The 18,109-nt window shown below is 38.2% G+C and overlaps 1 protein-coding gene across 1 annotated transcript in view; it reads left to right on the top strand.

Annotated features, from left to right (window-relative positions):
- Window positions 1–18,109, top strand: part of NR6A1 (nuclear receptor subfamily 6 group A member 1) — a 68,242-nt gene that overhangs the window by 17,536 nt on the left and 32,597 nt on the right. The window lies entirely within an intron of this gene.

Here is an 18,109-nt window from a genome sequence, read left to right as displayed (position 1 = left end):
CTTAATGTAACCTTGAACGACGAACTGTTCAGAAGAAGTAAATTGCAAAGGCCATTAAATCTCGTTATGTGGTCAATCATCTTCATGCCAAAACCACACTCAGTATCTTTCAGACCTCACTTTGGTGCTTTTTGTTGCTCATTCCTTGGGAAAACAGTTATTTATGGTCTTTCATAGTTTCCAATGCTCGGGATTTCTGGTGCTCCTTGGGCCATGGAGAAGACCGTCATCCATGTCATATCCACAGTGTTCTTCCTACAGCTTTTTAGATCTCCAGTTTGTCTATACTGTCCTTAAGAATTTCTAGAAAATTGACCTGGCCTGTTTTGCTTATGGAAATGCTTCATTGTGGAAGTACTTCTGGTACCCAGTTAATTTGCTAGAATTTCTTCCACTGGCATTAATGAAGAGACCACAGATCTCCTCCACCAAGCTAAACCCACTGTGGAGCAGAAAACAGCAAGAAACCCAGGTTTGATTCCCAGTTCTTTCGTGTTTTCATATGAGTAAGTCACTTCTCTGTGATTCCATTTCCTTACTTGCAAAATGGGAGTTCCTTCACCAACCAAACATTTTGGAAAGAGTGCTCTCTAGCAATTGTTTCTACCTTTTTGTTGACCTTTTGAAATCTAGCTCCTTCTTCTATATTCCCAAAGTTGCCTTTAGATGATTCCCGATGATGATTAGTGACAAAATCAGTATTAGTGCCATGCCAAGTGAAGCCTGAGACAAAAGGAAAATACTGATGTTTAAGTATTTTTTTCTTGCATTAATTTTGATTTTAAAAGATATTACATTAAAATATTATTTATATCGATTACTGAGTGTTTTGGCATCCACTTAAATTTTGCACAGAGACAATAGCCCTAGCTCTGCCTTTCACCTCATCCCTTAGTCTGTTCTCAGTTCATGGTTTCTCTGCACTGCTAACTGCCTCCTATTTTGTGTAGCTTTCTGTTTCTGACTTCCCTGGCATTGCACTGTCCATTTTCTCCTTCTCTCCTAGGGTACCTTTTTTCTATCTCTCCTTGCTCTTCCTAACCTCCAAATATAGATAGGCTTTAGGGTCTCTCATATTCAATTTGTTTTGATTGTGGGTAAGCAGAATTCTCTTCAAGCTTAACTAGCTCAAGCCCTGAGTGGAAGTTATTAGAAGGGAACTGGGATAAAGCATAGGACATATAGAAATATTGAAGAGTTAGGATTCAGTAGGGATGGCAGCAAAGTCATCAGGAGCCACAGCAACTACTCTCCGCCCCTCTGAAGTCATGCGGTATAGCACCTCTGCTTTACTTCATCTCCCAGCCCTCATCACCATCACTACTGTATAGACAGATATCCTTTGCTTTTCAGGAACAAAGCCATCTCACTGGTCATATTCACAGTTCCAGTCTCATCAGAAGTTAGCAATCCCTGTGTCCTTATGACAAAATCTTGGGAACAAAGAATTTCATTGAGCCAGCTTAGCCCAGTGTCTTTTTCCAAGCCAATCAGCAGTGGCCAGTGTCTTCTCCCTGGCCCAGTTAACTTGTCTAACAGTGTAAACCTAGTGGCTCACAGGCAGGGTGGTGGCTGTTCTCAAAGAAAAAAAGGTTGCTGTGAGCTGAGCAGACAGCCCAAGCTATCTATTGCAGATTCTGCTGTCCTCATACTGTCCTTTGGCAATCTCATCCATGCCTACAGCCTACCTACGGAAAGACCTTAAGTCAACCTAACTCCAGAATTGCACATTTAGTGTTCATTGTGGCCCTCCTCACCTCCCTGTGCCTCAGATACTGAATTCCTGAAACACATTTAAATACTTACAGCCAGCAAGCCCCTTTGTCTGTATTGTTCCCTCTGGGTGAAATTCCCTTTGACATACTTCTACTGCAAGGCTCAGGTGATACCTCTTCTAGATAATCTTTCCTTCTGCCTCCCCATCTAGCTTCGGAATCAATCACTCACTCACTTCTCCGTGCCCACTACATCTTTCTAGTTTAGTGTTGACTGTTCTGTATTGATATTACGGGATCGATGTCTGTTTCCTCCACTACTCTGAGATACATGAAGGGCACAGAGGAGCCCTCAAATATTTATTCAGTGAATAAATGAGATGATTTAAAGCAAGAAGTAATAATTATTAAATAGTGAATCAGTGTCTATTGTATGCTTCCAATTTCAAAAATACTTATTTGTTTAGAGTTATAGTCCATGGGTCCAAGCTATCTATTAATGAAATGTCTGTATATTTATATTTTTTCCAAATTTATATTTTTCCTTAGATTGAACCAATTATTTTTCCCCAAGTGAACAAGTAATCCTTAAAAGTTCCCAGTGACAGTCCAAATAGGGCAACTGGCAGATTTGCAGATTCTTTTCCCGACTGGAAAACCTACATTTGCTATGAATAGGAAAACTATTTGAAACACAAGTAGAAACTTGATTCCTAATTCAGAGATCTCTGCATATAGGAGACAGGGAGGAACTAGGAACTGCTCTGAATTTTTATGTTTTCGCCCCCCACCATCATTTGATATGGCAAGTGATGAGGTAATCTTTTTTCTGGATTCATTTTAGCTAATTTTAATTTATGTCTTGGAAACAAAGACTATTTCATCTTTGTTTCTAGGCCTAAGCAGTTAATGGTATCAATAACATTTTCTTTTGCCTTTTTCCCATCTTTTATCCTAGTGATCAGTGAGGATAGCTCCCAAGCACTCAATCCATACCAATCTTGTAAACTGCTCACTTGTTTTCATTCAACTGATACCAATTTTTTTTTTTTTTTTTTTTTTTTTTTGAGACAGAGTCTCACTCTGTTGCCCAGGCTAGAGTGAGTGCCGTGGCGTCAGCCTAGCTCACAGCAACCTCAAACTCCTGAGCTCAAGGGATCCTCCTGTCTCAGCCTCCCGAGTAGCTGGGACTACAGGCATGCACGACCATGCCCGGCTAATTTTTTCTATATATATTTTTTAGCTGTCCATATAATTTCTTTCTATTTTTAGTAGAGATGGGGTCTCGCTCTTGCTCAGGCTGGTCTCGAACTCCTGAGCTCAAACGATCCGCCCACCTCGGCCTCCCAGAGTGCTAGGATTACAGGCGTGAGCCACCGCGCCCGGCCTGATACCAATTTTTAAAAATGTCTTCTGAGGAACTCCATGTGTGGCCTCTGGAAATGAATTTTTATAGTAGTATGTAGAAGTAGGATTGGTATGTGAGTAGAAGAAAAATCCTATCGTTTTACTTATTTCTGTTTAAATTCTATGTTTGCAAATGAAAATTTGAGGGTATCTGTTCCCAATTTCAATTCTGCCGTGTCACCTGAGGCCTTCATTTCAGATAGTGACTAACTATGAAACGGAATGGAGTTAGTACTTAGAATGTACAACTGATCAGGGAGTTGGAACGAGTAATCCAGTTGAAACAGATCCCCTTTGTCTTAAATACCCTTTAGCCAGGCAAGTTCCAGATTGCCTTAGTTGTCAGTATAATTTTGGTCAAGTTAGCAGCTGTACTCTCCATTTCCTAAATCTTGCCTTCATCACAGTCTGAAAAGCAGGTTTTGATAAAAATCAGTTTCCAAAATGTAATTTGTGTAACCTGAGCCTTTGGAATGGGTAAAATGCCCTTCTTGGAGTGGGGGAGGTATTTTTGTAACAGCAAGGCAGAGCGGAGATTGGAGAGTAAGAGGCCTTTTTGTAACAGGGTTTGGGTTGCATTTAACCAAATTAAAATAGAACTGGTTGCTAGAAGGAAGGTATGTAATGCTCACTTCCAGGATAGTAAGAGTATATCTAGTTAGTTCTTATTTCACAGATTTTGCTGGGACTCTGTCATTTGTCCCCTCCCCCACCCCAGAAAGTCAGCAGCACTGAGGCTCAGTCTTGATATCTACCACACCTACCATCCTTCTCTTCCCTCAGCCTCATAGGAGGTATTATAGTTTGCATAATGGAAAGAAAGTCTGTCTCTGGAAAAGCAGTAAGGTTGAAACTCAGCTCCGTCACTAACTTGCTATGTGTCTTTGGGTAAATCACTTTACTTTTCTACCCCTGAGCAAGTCATTTTATTTTTTTTCTTAATAAAAATGAAATACATAAGAAAAATAAACAATAAAACATATTGTTTAACTTGTTTTACTTTTCATTTAAGTTTTTGTTTTGAATGTATGTCTGGGTTACATTTCATCTCCTCTTACAGACTTTTGTTTCTATGTTTATCTTCTTTAAATGCATATGTATCTCTCCTAGTTAAAAACAAAAAATAATCATTTGCTTGAATCTGTTGCTGCTTCCTACAAATTGTTGTGTCTATCACTCTTTGAATAGATTGTGATCTATTTTTATTTCTTTACCAGTCACCTGATAAAGAAAGTTTTTAACTCTGTGATTTTTGCTTAACCAGTTCACTGAAATGGTTCTCAACAGTGACCTTTGAGCCTTTTTTATTCCTCACACTTTTTGATCTGTTACTACTGCCTTCTTTGTGAAACCTAAAAGAGCAACCATCCCTTATCTTTCTGATAATCATGGATTTACATTCCACCCTTTTCTTCTTTGACCATGTCATCTTACTTTACTTCCCTTACTTCTCACCTTCCCCTCTCTATGTCTTAGTTTATCCTGCTGCTGCCTCCCCACTCATCCTCTCCCTGCTTGGACATCTGATCTGTTGCCATAGCTTCAACTCTTCTATGTATTGATGACTCTCAGTCTTTCATTTTAGCTCCAAACATTGTATCCTAAATAGCTGCCTTTAGAGTATTTCTGCTTGACTTGCCCACCTTTCTCTCTTAAGCTAAAACCATTGATTTTTGCCCCTCACTAAGCTTTTGCTTCCAATTTTCTGTTAGCGATACCATATTTCTCATAGCCACCTTGGTTTAGAACCTCTCATCTCTGACACCTTCCTATCCCCTCCTCCCTTCATCTTCCCTCTGTAATCCAGTCAGCAAGACCTCTCTCCCTAAGCTTTTTTTTCACTTCCACTTACCCACTCTTTAACATTTCTATTACCCAGATGCCCATGCCACCCATCTTTCCTCTCTGCCCTTTCCCTGTCACACTCTGCACATCATTGTGAGATGAATATTTCTAAAACACTGCTTTGGTCTAGATATATCTCTATTCAGAAATTTCAGTAGCCTTCTTTCAGCAGGATAATATTGCAGCCTATTCCAAACTAGTTTTCTAGACTTATCTCTCAGCACTCATCCATAAGATCTTGCTACTTAACATTAGTATCTTGTGCAGATCTCTCAAATATACCTTGCATTTATTTCCCTTCTTTTTAATCTTTTTATTGTGAAATATTAATACTTAAAGTGCATAAAATATAAATTTACAGCTTACTGAATTACTATAAAATAAGCACCACCCACGTCAAGAAATAGAACATTGCTAGGACCCAAAAGCTTCTCCCCCCCCCACCGCCCCGTACTGTTCATACTAAATGTCTTTTTCTCTTGTTTGCCTGATTTTTTTTAACTTAATACAAATGGAATCCTATAGTATACTTTCTTTTCTTTGACTTCTTTCACCCAGCATTGTTTATACAAGTCATCTATGCTGTTACAGTAGTTCAAATATCTTTACTACTAAATAGTATTCCATTATATGAATATACACTATTTATCTGTAGTAATGTTGATAAACATTTGGATTATTTTTAATTCAGGGCTTTTATAAAGCATGCTGATAATGAGTGTCCTTGAACTTGTCTCCTGATACACATGTATATGTATTTCTGTTAGGGATATACCAGGGAATGGGTCATAGGATAGATGTATCTTCAACTTTAATAATGATACACTGTTTTCCATAGTGATTGTACCAATAAGCAATCCCACCAATGACATATGAGAGTTTTTCTACATTCCCACCATAACTTGAAGTCTTTTTTAATTTTAGCCATCTTGATGGATGTGTAATATTTCACTGTGGTTTTAATTTGCATGTCCTTGATCACTAACAAGTTTGAATATCTCTTCATAAGTTTATTATGTGGCTTAACCTCCTTTGTGAAATGCTTGTTCAAGTTTCTTTTTCTACTGGGTTGTCTTTTCTTACTGGATGCATAGGAGTTTCATCTATTTTGGGTATGAGCTCTTTGTAGGTTATATGTATTGCATATATCTTCTCCCATACTGTGGCTTGCCTTTTCACTCTTTAAAGTTATTCATTTTAATGTAGTCCTATTTTATCAATGTGTTCTTTTATGGTTAGTGCTTTTTATGACCGTTTTTGTTTTGTTTCTGTTTTTATCAACGAGACCAATCAGATAATGAGGCCCCTTTTTAAAAATCTCTTCTTAACCCAAGGTCATGAAGATATTCTCCTTTATTATCTTCTGAAAGGCATATTATTTTGTCTTTGATGTTTGGGTCTTTGAACCACAGCACTTGGAATTAAATTTTTTATATGTTATGAGGTAGAATCAAGTTTCATTTTTTTTTCCATAGAGATATTGAATTGTCCCATCATTATTCATTGAAAAGTCTTGTCTTTTCCTCACTGCTCTACAATGCCACCTTTGTCACAAATTAAATGTCCATGTATACATAATTGCGTCATAGAGTTCTCTATTCTGTTCCTTTGGTCTGTTTGTCCATCTCTGAGTCAATAAAACGTATCTTAATTACTATAGCTTTAAAAATGTTGATATATGGTAGATTGTTTTTTATCTTGTTTTTCTTAAATATCTGTGCTAGTTTCTTTTGCATTTCCATATACATTTTAGAATTAGCTTGTCAAGTTACACACACCACAAATTGTGGGGATTTTGAATGGGACTTTACTGCATCTATGTAGATTTTACAGTAGTGACTCTTCCAATCCATGAGCATCATATCTCGCCATTTACTTAAATCTTCCTCAATTTATCTTAAAAGTATTTTATATTAAATGAGTATATTACAGTTTTTCCATAGAGCTTATATGTCTTTATTGGATTGCAATATCCTAGATATTTTATGTTTTTTGATGCTATTGTAAATGGAATCTTGAAAATATTTTTATTTCTGTTTGTGGCTGGTATAGAGATATGGTTAATTTTTATATATTTCTTGTTTTTTCTGCACTATCTAGAACCTTCAGTACAATGTTGAATAAAGGTAGTATTGATAATGGGCCGTCCTTGTCTTATTTCCAATCTTAAAGGCACTTTAACATTTCACCATTAAATATGATATTTGCTATAGGTTTCTTTAGGTAGCTTTCATCATATTAAACAAGTTTCTGTTCCTAGTTTGCTAAGAGGTTTATAATGTTGAATTATCTCAAAGCTTTTTTATTAAAGCACTATTTATTGCTCTAAGATGGATTTTTAAAAATACTAGAATGTTTCATAAAGTTGTAAATTTTTATCAGGTTCTAGTCTTACAGAAAACCTGTCTCTAATAGCTATAGCCACCACTAACATTTATTCTATACTTAGTATGTATTAGGCATTGTATTAAATAGTGTAGTATAGTATAAAAGGTCTCAGATCCTGGTACAAGACTGTCTGCATAGACTCCTGGCTCTGTTGCCTACTAGCTATGGGACCTTGTGCTCATTTCTTATCCTCTGTGTGCCTCTGTTTTTTCATCTGCAAAATGGGGATAATAACAGCATCTACAGTATAGATGCTCCCTGTTTTACAATGGGATTATATCCTGATAGACCCATTTAAGTTGAAAATATCTTAAGTCAATAATGCAGTTGACTTAATGGGAAGTAGCCCATTGGTCCCCAACTTTTCTGGCACCAGGGACTGGTTTCGTGGAAGACAATTTTTCCATGGACCAGGGTGGGGGCGAGGGGAGGGGAGGCAGAGCTTAGGCGGTGATAGGAGCAATGGGTAGGGTCTGTAAATGCACTTGCTCACTTGCTTGCTGTTGTGTTTACCTCCTGCTGTGCCCCCTGCCCCCCAAGTTTCATAGAAGACCATTTTTCCATGAATGGGGAGGGGGTGGCTACAGAGCTCTGCAGCCCAGTCCCTAACAGGCCATGGACTGGTACCGGGGGTCGGGGACTTCAGCTTTAGCCTACCAACCGTTATAGCTTAGACTAGCCTACCTTAAATATACTCAGAACACTTATATTAGCCCACAGTTGAGTACAATCATCCAACAACACAATACACTGTAGACTATCTGTTGTTTACCCTCGTAATTGTGATCTTGATTGTGTGGCTGACAGCGAGCTGCAGCTTGGCTCGCTGCTGCTGCCCAGCATCCAGAGAGCGTCTTATACTGCATATCACTTGTCTGGGAAAAGATCAAAATTCAAAATTTGAAGTACTGTTTCTACTGAAATGCATATCACTCTCCTACCATTGTAAAGTAAAATAATCATTAAGTTGAGCCGTTGTAAATCAAGAACTATCTGTATAGAGTTGTAAGAAATAAGTGAGTTATTATTTCGTGTAACACATTTAGAACAGAGCTTAGTACATAGTAAGTACCATGTACATGTTAGCTGGTATTATTGTATACATATATTATTTAATCCCTAGCAACTGTATCAGGTGAGTACTAATATTACCTCTATTTTACAGTTAATAATGAGACTTAGAGAACTGGATCATTTGCCCATGGTTACAAAGCTAGGAAGTGGCCGAGTTGAAATTCATACCCTATGTGTCTTAAACACCAGGCCAATGTATTTTAAATTTGTTACACCTCAATATGTGGTACATTGTGATCCAATATCCTACCACATACATGCAAACACAGACACACAAATGTACATACTTTAATTGAAACAAAAATTTCACAGTATTTTACCCTTTGTTACTAAATGTGATGTACTTTGATATTTTCCATTTTATTTTTTTCCAAAACATTAGTCATGCTGCTGTAACATGCTGTAACTTGGAAAACACTGCACAGAGCCATACTGTTTATTCATTTATTTATTGTTCATGCATTCATTCAGCAAAATGTACGTCTTCTCTGTAGCAAACGTAGTGCTAGATGATACTGTTAACATCTTTGAGACTTACCTACAGAATAATTTTGGTTAGCTCTAATTGAGGTGTCCTGCAACTTTTACATAAAAGAACCTGGCTGGGCACCTATAGACCCAGCTACTTAGGAGACTGAGGCAGGAGGATTGCGTGAGCTGGGGAGTTTGAGGCTACAGGGATCTATGAATCTGCTACTGCTCTCTAGCCTGGGCAACAGTGAGACAGACCCTGACTCTTAAAAAAAAAGAAAAGAAAAAACCGAAATTGAAGTTCTGGTCAGATTGATGACCAGATTGATTTATAAATCTCTGTTCTCATTTATTTACTTGAGCAGACACATGTCAGTGGTGCTCTGAAGAAATGTTGCTTGGGCTCTATACCTGGTTCAGATTGTTATTAATCTTGCCAACCACATCAGCTGCTTTATTCATCATTTTCATTATTTCCTTTGAATTTGACATTTCTGCCTCTGAAAATTAATATGTGTCCATAGAGACCATAACTGAACTTTGGCTCTGCTCTTATCTATCTCAACAGGAGTTTGAAGTTTGAAGAAATGAAATTTAATATGATAGCTCCTATTACTTACACTAGAATAATCCCTTGATTTAAAAAAAAAAATTCTTACCAGTCACAGTGTAGTGCCCCTATCGTCCCACATTTGTGGGAGGCTGCAGCATTAGGATTGCTTGTTCGAGGCTGCCTATGAACACCCTTATGAATAGCCTCCACACTCCAGCCTAGGCAACGTAGCGAGATCATATCCTAAAAAAAGAAAAGAACAAAACCTTAAGATTGTCACTAAGGTTTGGAAGACTATAGCAAACACCAAGTGTATTACTTTTTTTCTAATAATGCTCATGTTTAGTTCCATATATTTCATCATGGGTGACCAGCAATATTAAGAACATTTTGCAGGAATAAAACTGTGGGCAGATCCTGACTCTTTTACATATAAAGGAGTAGAATATAACCTGATATTATATCTGTGGATATTTCTGTGTAACTCTTTACAGTCTTGCTGAACTATATTGGCTCTTTTAGAAAGGAATGAGATTCTTCTCAGAGGAAACCCAAATTGAAGAGGGCTTTCCAGCACCAAATTTAAGACATGACTTTATGTGCCAGTTGTTTCTTCTCCCTGTACCCTCTCTTCCACCTTCAGTTGTCTAACTGGTAGTCGTACTTCAGAGTTCACCTCCTCTAGGAAATCTATCATTACTTTCTCCTGCCACCAGCCTGACTGACTACTACTCCTCTGTGCTGGTGTAATTTTTAAAAGTGTTTTAGATTTAAAAAAGAAAGACAATTAAGCAACAATTTTGTCTAGCACTTATATACTCTGCAAAGCTATTTCATTCTAATACAGACTATGAGGAAACTAGAGCTCCATGTCATTTATAGGTAATCTTACTGTTTCTCACAACAGTTCTTTAAAAAAGGTAGTATTATCTACATTTTATAAACTAGAAACTGAGGTGCCTCTAAATAGGTTAAGAAACTTTCACAAAGTCACACAGCTAGTGACAGAGCCTGTATTTAAACCCAAGAAGTCTGATTTTAGAGCCCAAATTCTTAATCTCTATGTTCTATTGCCTCTGCTGCAGAGATTTGTACTGCCAACATTTGTCACTTTGTTTTCTATCCTCAAGCTGAGGCTTATCTTGCCTTGGACCCTGAGATCAGCACTATTATCAACCCACCCAAGGCTGTTCCCTTGATTGTAGTGTGTATCTGTTTACCTAATCCCAATCTTGTCAATTAAAGTTTAAATTTAAAGTTTCTTAAAAACTATCTTGGTTTCCACCCTGCTTCCTTCTCTTACTTTTGGGAAAATGAGCAAGAGAGGAAGATTCTAGTAGTTTTTACTTTAATGTTTGCTTTTTCTCCTCCCTTTAGTCATCAGGTTTCAGAATAATGAATTGTTGTCCCAGCAACCTGTAGTGGTAATTAATGAGGTTTTTGTTTTTAATATTATTAACTCATTCAATTTTATATTTGAAGTGTTTTAATCCATTGCCGTCAGTGTTCTCTTTGATGTATAGATTACTCCTGATTTTCTTCCCCTTATATTTTAGTTAGAATAATACAGATTAAGAACATTGAATTAAGAAGCACTGAATAAATAAAGAGCACTGGATTAGGAATGGTTGTGAACATTTCCTTTGAGATGGGCTCACTAGTCAGGGAATGCTGTAGAAGTAATGAATCTGGAATTTCAGTGAAATATACAGTAGTCTTTTGTGATAACTTTATGTATGAAAGAGAGAAATGCAGACTAGACTAGAGTGTCTGGCCTGATTAAGAGAGAAAACTAGTTGAACAACTATTTCCAGAATGCTAATGGTTAAGTCAGATTGGAGAAGGGGCTTCAGTGGTTTGCCTGAAGGCCACATTCTGTTTAATATTGTTTTAAGGATAGACACGAAAATAATGCAACACTGACCCACACATGTAAAAAAGAAGGAGGTGGAAGGAAAAGCTAATATGTTAGGTGGCAAGATCCAATCCCCAAAGATTTCAATAGACTAGAATGACATACAGAATTGTTTATATAAAGATAAAATTGATCAAAGACAAATACATAAAGTCCTGCTCTTGGGTTCAACATTTAACTCCCCAAGAATGGAATAAGAAAGACATGGGCTAATGGTATATGTGGTAAATACTTCAGGGTTTAGATGTCTATGAAGCAGATGTAAATTGTGTGTATGGTTGGGTAGGGGTTGGAGTGGGTGGGGTTGGAAATATAGCAGTCTTAGAATTAGAAGGTCTTGAATTCTAATTCCAGCTCTACTCCTGACTGGCTGTGTAATCAAGATTAAATTTCTTTACTTCTTTGAGTTTCAATTTTGTGGCATGTCACAGACTTTCAGTAATTACAACTTTATGTGTTGTTGTTAGCTGCAGAAACAGAAACATGTAAAAAAAAAAAAACCAATTTAGTCTTAAGAGAAACAAAGCATTTAGTATCTGAATACTTTTTGTAAAAATTTATTTTTATGTATATATAAAGCACTGAATAAATAGCACTGGATTAGGAATGGTTGTGAACATTTCCTTTGAAATGGGCTCACTAGTCAGCGAATGCTGTAGATAAAAATAAATTTTTAAAAAAAGTGTCCAGGCCGGGCGCGGTGGCTCACGCCTGTAATCCTAGCACTCTGGGAGGCCGAGGCGGGTGGATTGCTCAAGGTCAGGAGTTCGAGACCAGCCTGAGCGAGACCCCGTCTCTACTAAAAATAGAAAGACATTATATGGACAACTAAAAATCTATATAGAAAAAATTAGCCGGGCATAGTGGCGCATGCCTGTAGTCCCAGCTACTTGGGAGGCTGAGGCAGTAGGATCGCTTAAGCCCAGGAGTCTGAGGTTGCTGTGAGCTAAGCTGACGCCACGGCACTCACTCTAGCCTGGGCAACAAAGTGAGACTCTGTCTCAACAAAAAAAAAGAAAAAAAAAAAGTGTCCAGATAATATATATGATGGAGTCTCACTCTTTCACCCAGGCTGGCTCACTTGGAGGTTCTAACTCCTGGGCTCAAGTGATCCTCCCACCTTAGCCTCCCAAGTAGCTGGGATTACAGGTGTACAACACTATGCCCAGCAAATTTTTAAAATTTCTTTGTAGAGATGAGGTCTCATTATGTTGCCCAGGCTGGTCTCAACCTCCAGGCCTCAAGTGATCTTCGCACCTCAGCATCTCAAAGTGCTGGGATTACAGGTGTGAGCCACCACGCCTGACCAATACTTTGTTTTAAGAGAGATTTTGGTACTATATAATTCATTAAAAATAAGAAATGAGAAAGAAAAAAAATCCATTGGGAACTACATTACTATCTTTAAATCTCTAAATGATCTACATATATATATATATATATATATATATATATGTAGGTTAGATTGTACCCTTATGTTTTGCCTGTGAGCGCATCACTCAGGGCAATGGGGGAAGGAAGTTTCAGGTCTGGTTCAATGTAAAGAAAAGCTTTTGAACTATTAGAACTGTGTAAAATAGAATGAAGTGCATTACTGAGTCACTAGAGATGTGCAAGTAAGAGGGTGGGGCAACTCCTTGTCTCGGAATATTGTAGAGGGAATTCATGCCTTGGGTAAAGATCTGTTCAAGGCAATTTATAAGGCCCTTTCTAACTCTTAAGATTCCAGATTCAGTAATATTAGGATAATAATACCTCTTACAGTTACTGTTATGACTAAATAAACAGTGTATGTAAAAAATTCTTGCACATTGCATGGTACACAGTTGGTGTTCACTGAATTTTTTTTTTTTTTTTTGCTTTATCTATAAGGTCTGAATAACCCATGGCTTGGCCTGGTCCAAGTGAGATAATGAATGTATACATGCTTTAAATACGCTTCAAGTCCTTTACAAGAATAAGAGATGCAGAAATCTACATCTGACTCTGGCCAGGCACCATTAGGGGTATTTTGCTTCAATTTGTTCATTTACAAAGGGAGATGTTGGCTTTTTTGTTTTTTGTTTGTTTCTTTGTTTTAAGTGGGGAAGTGTCTGACTTACCTGCACGAAGAATGGATAGATTTGCCTTGCTGTGGCCAAAGAATGTTATGGTTAGAAAGATAGACTTTAGAGGTTCCAGCCCTCCCCTACTAGCTGGGTGACTGTTAGGGAGTGATACGGCCTCATGGGCCTCAATTTCCTCATCTGTAAAATGAGGTTACCTCATTTAGGTTTGTTGTGATGATTCAGCACAATAATGTATGTTGAGTGCCTGGCCAGAGCCTGGCACCTAAGTGCTTAGTTAACAATAGCTGATCCTGTTGTTATTCTTTTTCTACATACTGTGAGAGAAGTTTTCCAAATGCTTCTTTGAAGGGCTACAAGATTGATCTGGAGAAGAGAGCCTTTTTCTGGTACCTTTGAGTAATTCCCTTTTGAATTAGCTCCTGGTCTGTAGCATAGACCAATACTGTTTATAGAAATATTACATGGCAGTAATAGCCATGGCCAGATAGAGAAGCAGTCATAGGACTCGAAGCTCCTTGGAGAAATATGCCCTTCTGGTCCTTGATCTCAATGTGGCCTTTTTAAACTATCATGAAAAAAGCAACCAGTGTTACAAAACATGAGCAGATTCTTAACCTTTTGTATTTAATTGTCATTCAGTGGGGCCTTTGCTCTGGATCCAGATGCTGCACAGAATGCCCTGTGAATGCTTTATGAGGTTATTGAACTCCAGTTCTGATACTGGCAGTTCAGGGTCAGCCACTTCCTAGATGAACAAGTTGCTTAACCATTTTCGAGCCTCCATGTTATCATTTACAAAATAGTGATAACAATTGTATTCGGCTATGGAGTTTCGAGAATTACATGAGTCAATGAAGTAAAGTCTACCCAGTTGTGGTGGGTGTTCAGTGAAATATTAGTGAAGAAAGGAGGTGTAGTCCTTGCAGATATGGGTTAGTTATAACTATTTTTAAGCCTATTCTAGTAAGGTTCTGGTTTATATTATAATCACATCTAATAGAATATTGAAAGTTTTAATTTAAAATTAGAAAATATAGATTCTTCTATAGCCAATCGTGATTTCCCATGCTCCATTTCCAAGCCTTTTCAGTAGCTCAAGCCCAACATTGTAGGAAATCCCATCTTAAACGTAGTGAGTGCTATTTGTATTCCATTCATTTTGACTTACCTGGCCTTACCTGATTTCATTTTTTAAATTTACTATCATAACTTTTCTCTGTTGTTTTACCTTGAGCTTCCTCTGTGCTTTCAAAAGGAAAATAAAAGGAATACTCATTACACTAGGGCCATTTTTATAGAGTATCTTTATTCTTAAAGAGTTTCTTAGTTGCAGATAACAAACTCATTTAACTTAGCTTAAGAAAGAAAATGAGGATTGCATTACAAGAACATGGCTGTATCAATTTGTCACAGTTTGTCAGTTTGCTATTTGCTCACAGGAAGTGCATCCAAACCTTAGAAAAGTCCATAACTAAGAACTGTAGAGTCCTCAAGAACCTCTTTCCACATCTGTCATTCTCTATTTCCCTGGTTGCATAGTCTCATATATCTGCTTCTGTCTGAATACTTGCTATTTGCTGTGTGACTTTGGACAAGTCTTAATATGTCTGTTTCCTCGTGTGAAAAAAAATGGTATATTAGTTTCCTGTGCTACTGTAACAAATTACCACAAACTGAATGCCTTAAAACAACAGGAATTTATTCTCTCATAATTCTGGAAGCCATAAGTCCAAAATCAGTATCCCAGGGCAGAAATGAAGGTGCTGGCAGAGCCATGCTCCCTTTGGAAACTCTAGGGGAGAATCGATTTCTTGCCTTTTCCAACTTCAGGTAACTGCTGGCATGTGGCCAATTGCTGCTTCTGGCTTCACATCACCTTCTCTTCTGTATGTATGCTTTTCTTCTTCTCTTCTGTCTTTATCAAATCTCCCTCTGCCGCTCTCTTATGAAGACACTTGTGATTGCATTTAAGGCCCACCCACACAATTCGAATAATCCCCTAACTCAAGATCCTTAATGTAATCACATCTGCAAAGACCTCTTTTCCTTATAGGGCAGCATTTACAGGTTCTAAGGATTAGGACCTGATGATTTCTATGGGTGGCAGTTATTCAGCTTACTACAAAGACCAATCATAAAGATTTATCTCAAAGTTGACATATAAGAGCTCCAAAAATGCAAGCCTCCTTCCTTTTCCACATCCCTCCTGTGTATACTACCATGACCCTCATTTAACATTGCCTTCAAGTGCTTTTCTTTTCAGGAATGTCATTATCACATTAAGTGCGGACCTGCTGGGATAATAATAATGAAAATAATTGCTAACATTTATTAAATGTCTGTTGTAGCCCAAGTTCCGTGATGACTACTTTATCCATGGGATATAGGTACCATTATAACCCCTATTTTACAGATGAGAGAAATTAGACTCGGAAAGGTAAAGTAGATCAGTTTGCCTAAGTTCATCCAGCTGGTGTCAGAGCTAGGGTTCAGATTAGAACCTCCCTAATTCTAAGGGTTCTCTAATCAAGGTATAATGATGGTTTTTTGGGTTTTTGTGTGTGTGCGTGTGTGTGTGTGTGTGTGTGTGTGTGTGTTGGTTTTTTTTTTTGTTTTTTTTTTTGGTTTTTGTTTTTTTTTTTTTTTTTGAGATGGGATCTCACTCTGTGTCCCAGGCTAGAGTGCAGTGGTATCATCATAGTTCACTGCAGCCTCAAACTCCCAGGCTTAAGTGATCCTCCTGCCTCAGCCTCCTAAGTAGCTGGGATTACTGGCCCACACTGCTATGCCCAGCTAATTAAAAAAAAAATTTTTTTTTAGAGATAGGGTCTCACTATGTTGCTCAGGTTGGCCTCAAACACTTGGGCATTCCTCCTACCTCAGCCTCTTAAGTAGCTGAGACTACCGGTGTGAGCCACCATGCCTGGCTCTATAATGAAGTTCTTAATCATTATGCTTTGCCTCTTACTCAGGAGTGAGGTTCAAATTTCTGGTTTCCTATGTTGGCCTCTGATCAAAACCTTCCCTGGAAGTTTCTTTCTTTCTTCCTTTCTTCCTTTCCTTTCCCCTTTCCCTTCTCCTTTCCTTTCTTTCTCCTTTCCTTTCCTTTCCCCTTTCCTTTCCTTTCCTTTCCCCTTTCCTTTCCTTTTGCCTTTCCCCTTTCCTTTCCTTTCGCCTTTCCCCTTTCCTTTCCTTTCCGTTTCTCTCTGTTGCCTGGGCCACAGTGCAGTGGCATCATCATAGCTCACTGCAACCTCAAACTCCTAGGCTCAAGTGATTTTCCTGCCTCAGCCTCCCAAGTAGCTGGGACTATAGACACGCACCACTATGCCTGACTAATTTTTCTATTTTGTATAGAGGTGGGGTCTTGCTCCTGCTCAGGATGGTCTCAAACTCTTGGCCTTTAGCAATCTTCTCACCTTGACCTCCCAGATGGCTAGAACTATAGGCATGAGCCACTGGGCCTGGCCCTCTTGGAGATTTCTTGTACCTGCTGGCAAAGTCTGACATCACAGTTCACCAGGGTGCTTTTTTGTCACATGCCTGTTTTTTGGCAGTTGCTTGGTCCCGTGTAAGTGCAATTTGAAGGAAGAGGAAGTGGAGAGCTATATTCTAGCCTGAACTTCCTTCTTGACTAATTCTTTTGTTGCTAATCAGTGAGTCCCTTGACTGTGGGGATCATGCTGATTTATTTATATCCTAGCATAGGGCCTGGACACAATAGATGTTCTGCTAGAATATAAGCGTCACCAGGGACTTTTGTTCACTGCTGTATCCATGCCTTAGAACAGTGCCTGGAATAGTGTAGTTGCTCAGTAAACCTCTATTGGGTGGGTGGGTGGATGGATGGATGGATGGATGGCTGGCTGGCTTAGCTGGGTGTGGTTAAAATTTCTTCACTTGTTAACAATTACAATTGTCATTTATTGAGTGTATGCCATGTGCTAGGCACTTACATATATTGTCAGTAATACCACCACCTTACAGGATAGGATTGATGGACTGTGCATGAGGAGGGTAAAGGAGACACAGGAGTCTAAGATATTTCCTAGGTTTCTGTCTTGGATACTGGTTCAAGCGATGATGAAACCCAGGAGGAGGAGTGTGGGTTCTTTTTTTTTTTTATTACGTTATTAAGTGTGGAATGTCCAATTTCCTTAAGTACTAAGTTTGACAGTTGATATCTCTGACATTTCACTTTGACACTTCTTGTTGTTGTTGTTGTTGTTTGTTATTGTGAAGGTACACCCTCATGTTTTCAAATGCACATTTTGGCTTGTGATTATCTTCCAAATTTTTTTTAAGAGCAATTTTTGTGAAACCATGGATAAGCCAAAAATTCGTGTTATTTTTTAATATGAGTTCCACTGTGGAACCAGTGCAGCGCAGACAGCTTGAAATATCAAAAAAGTGTTTGGGAAGGATGTGTCTAATGAACACACAGTATACATCGATGGTTTGAGAAGTTCCATTCTGGCAATTTTAATCTTGAAAATGAGCCATGTGGGTGACCTGTGATCAAGGCAGATAATGATGAGCTGAAAGCTGTAGTGGAAGCAATGCATCTCAACCTATACGTGATTTAGCAGCAAGGTTTGACATTACTATTCCAACAATGTTGGACCATTTAAAACAAATGGGCAAAATAAAGAAGCTGGATAGATGGGTACCG

This window comes from Eulemur rufifrons, chromosome 7 (genome assembly GCF_041146395.1).
Source record: "Eulemur rufifrons isolate Redbay chromosome 7, OSU_ERuf_1, whole genome shotgun sequence".
Classification (NCBI taxonomy): domain Eukaryota; kingdom Metazoa; phylum Chordata; class Mammalia; order Primates; family Lemuridae; genus Eulemur; species Eulemur rufifrons.
The sequence above is the reverse complement of the archived record's forward strand: the minus strand, read 5'-3'. Positions and strand labels throughout refer to the sequence as shown.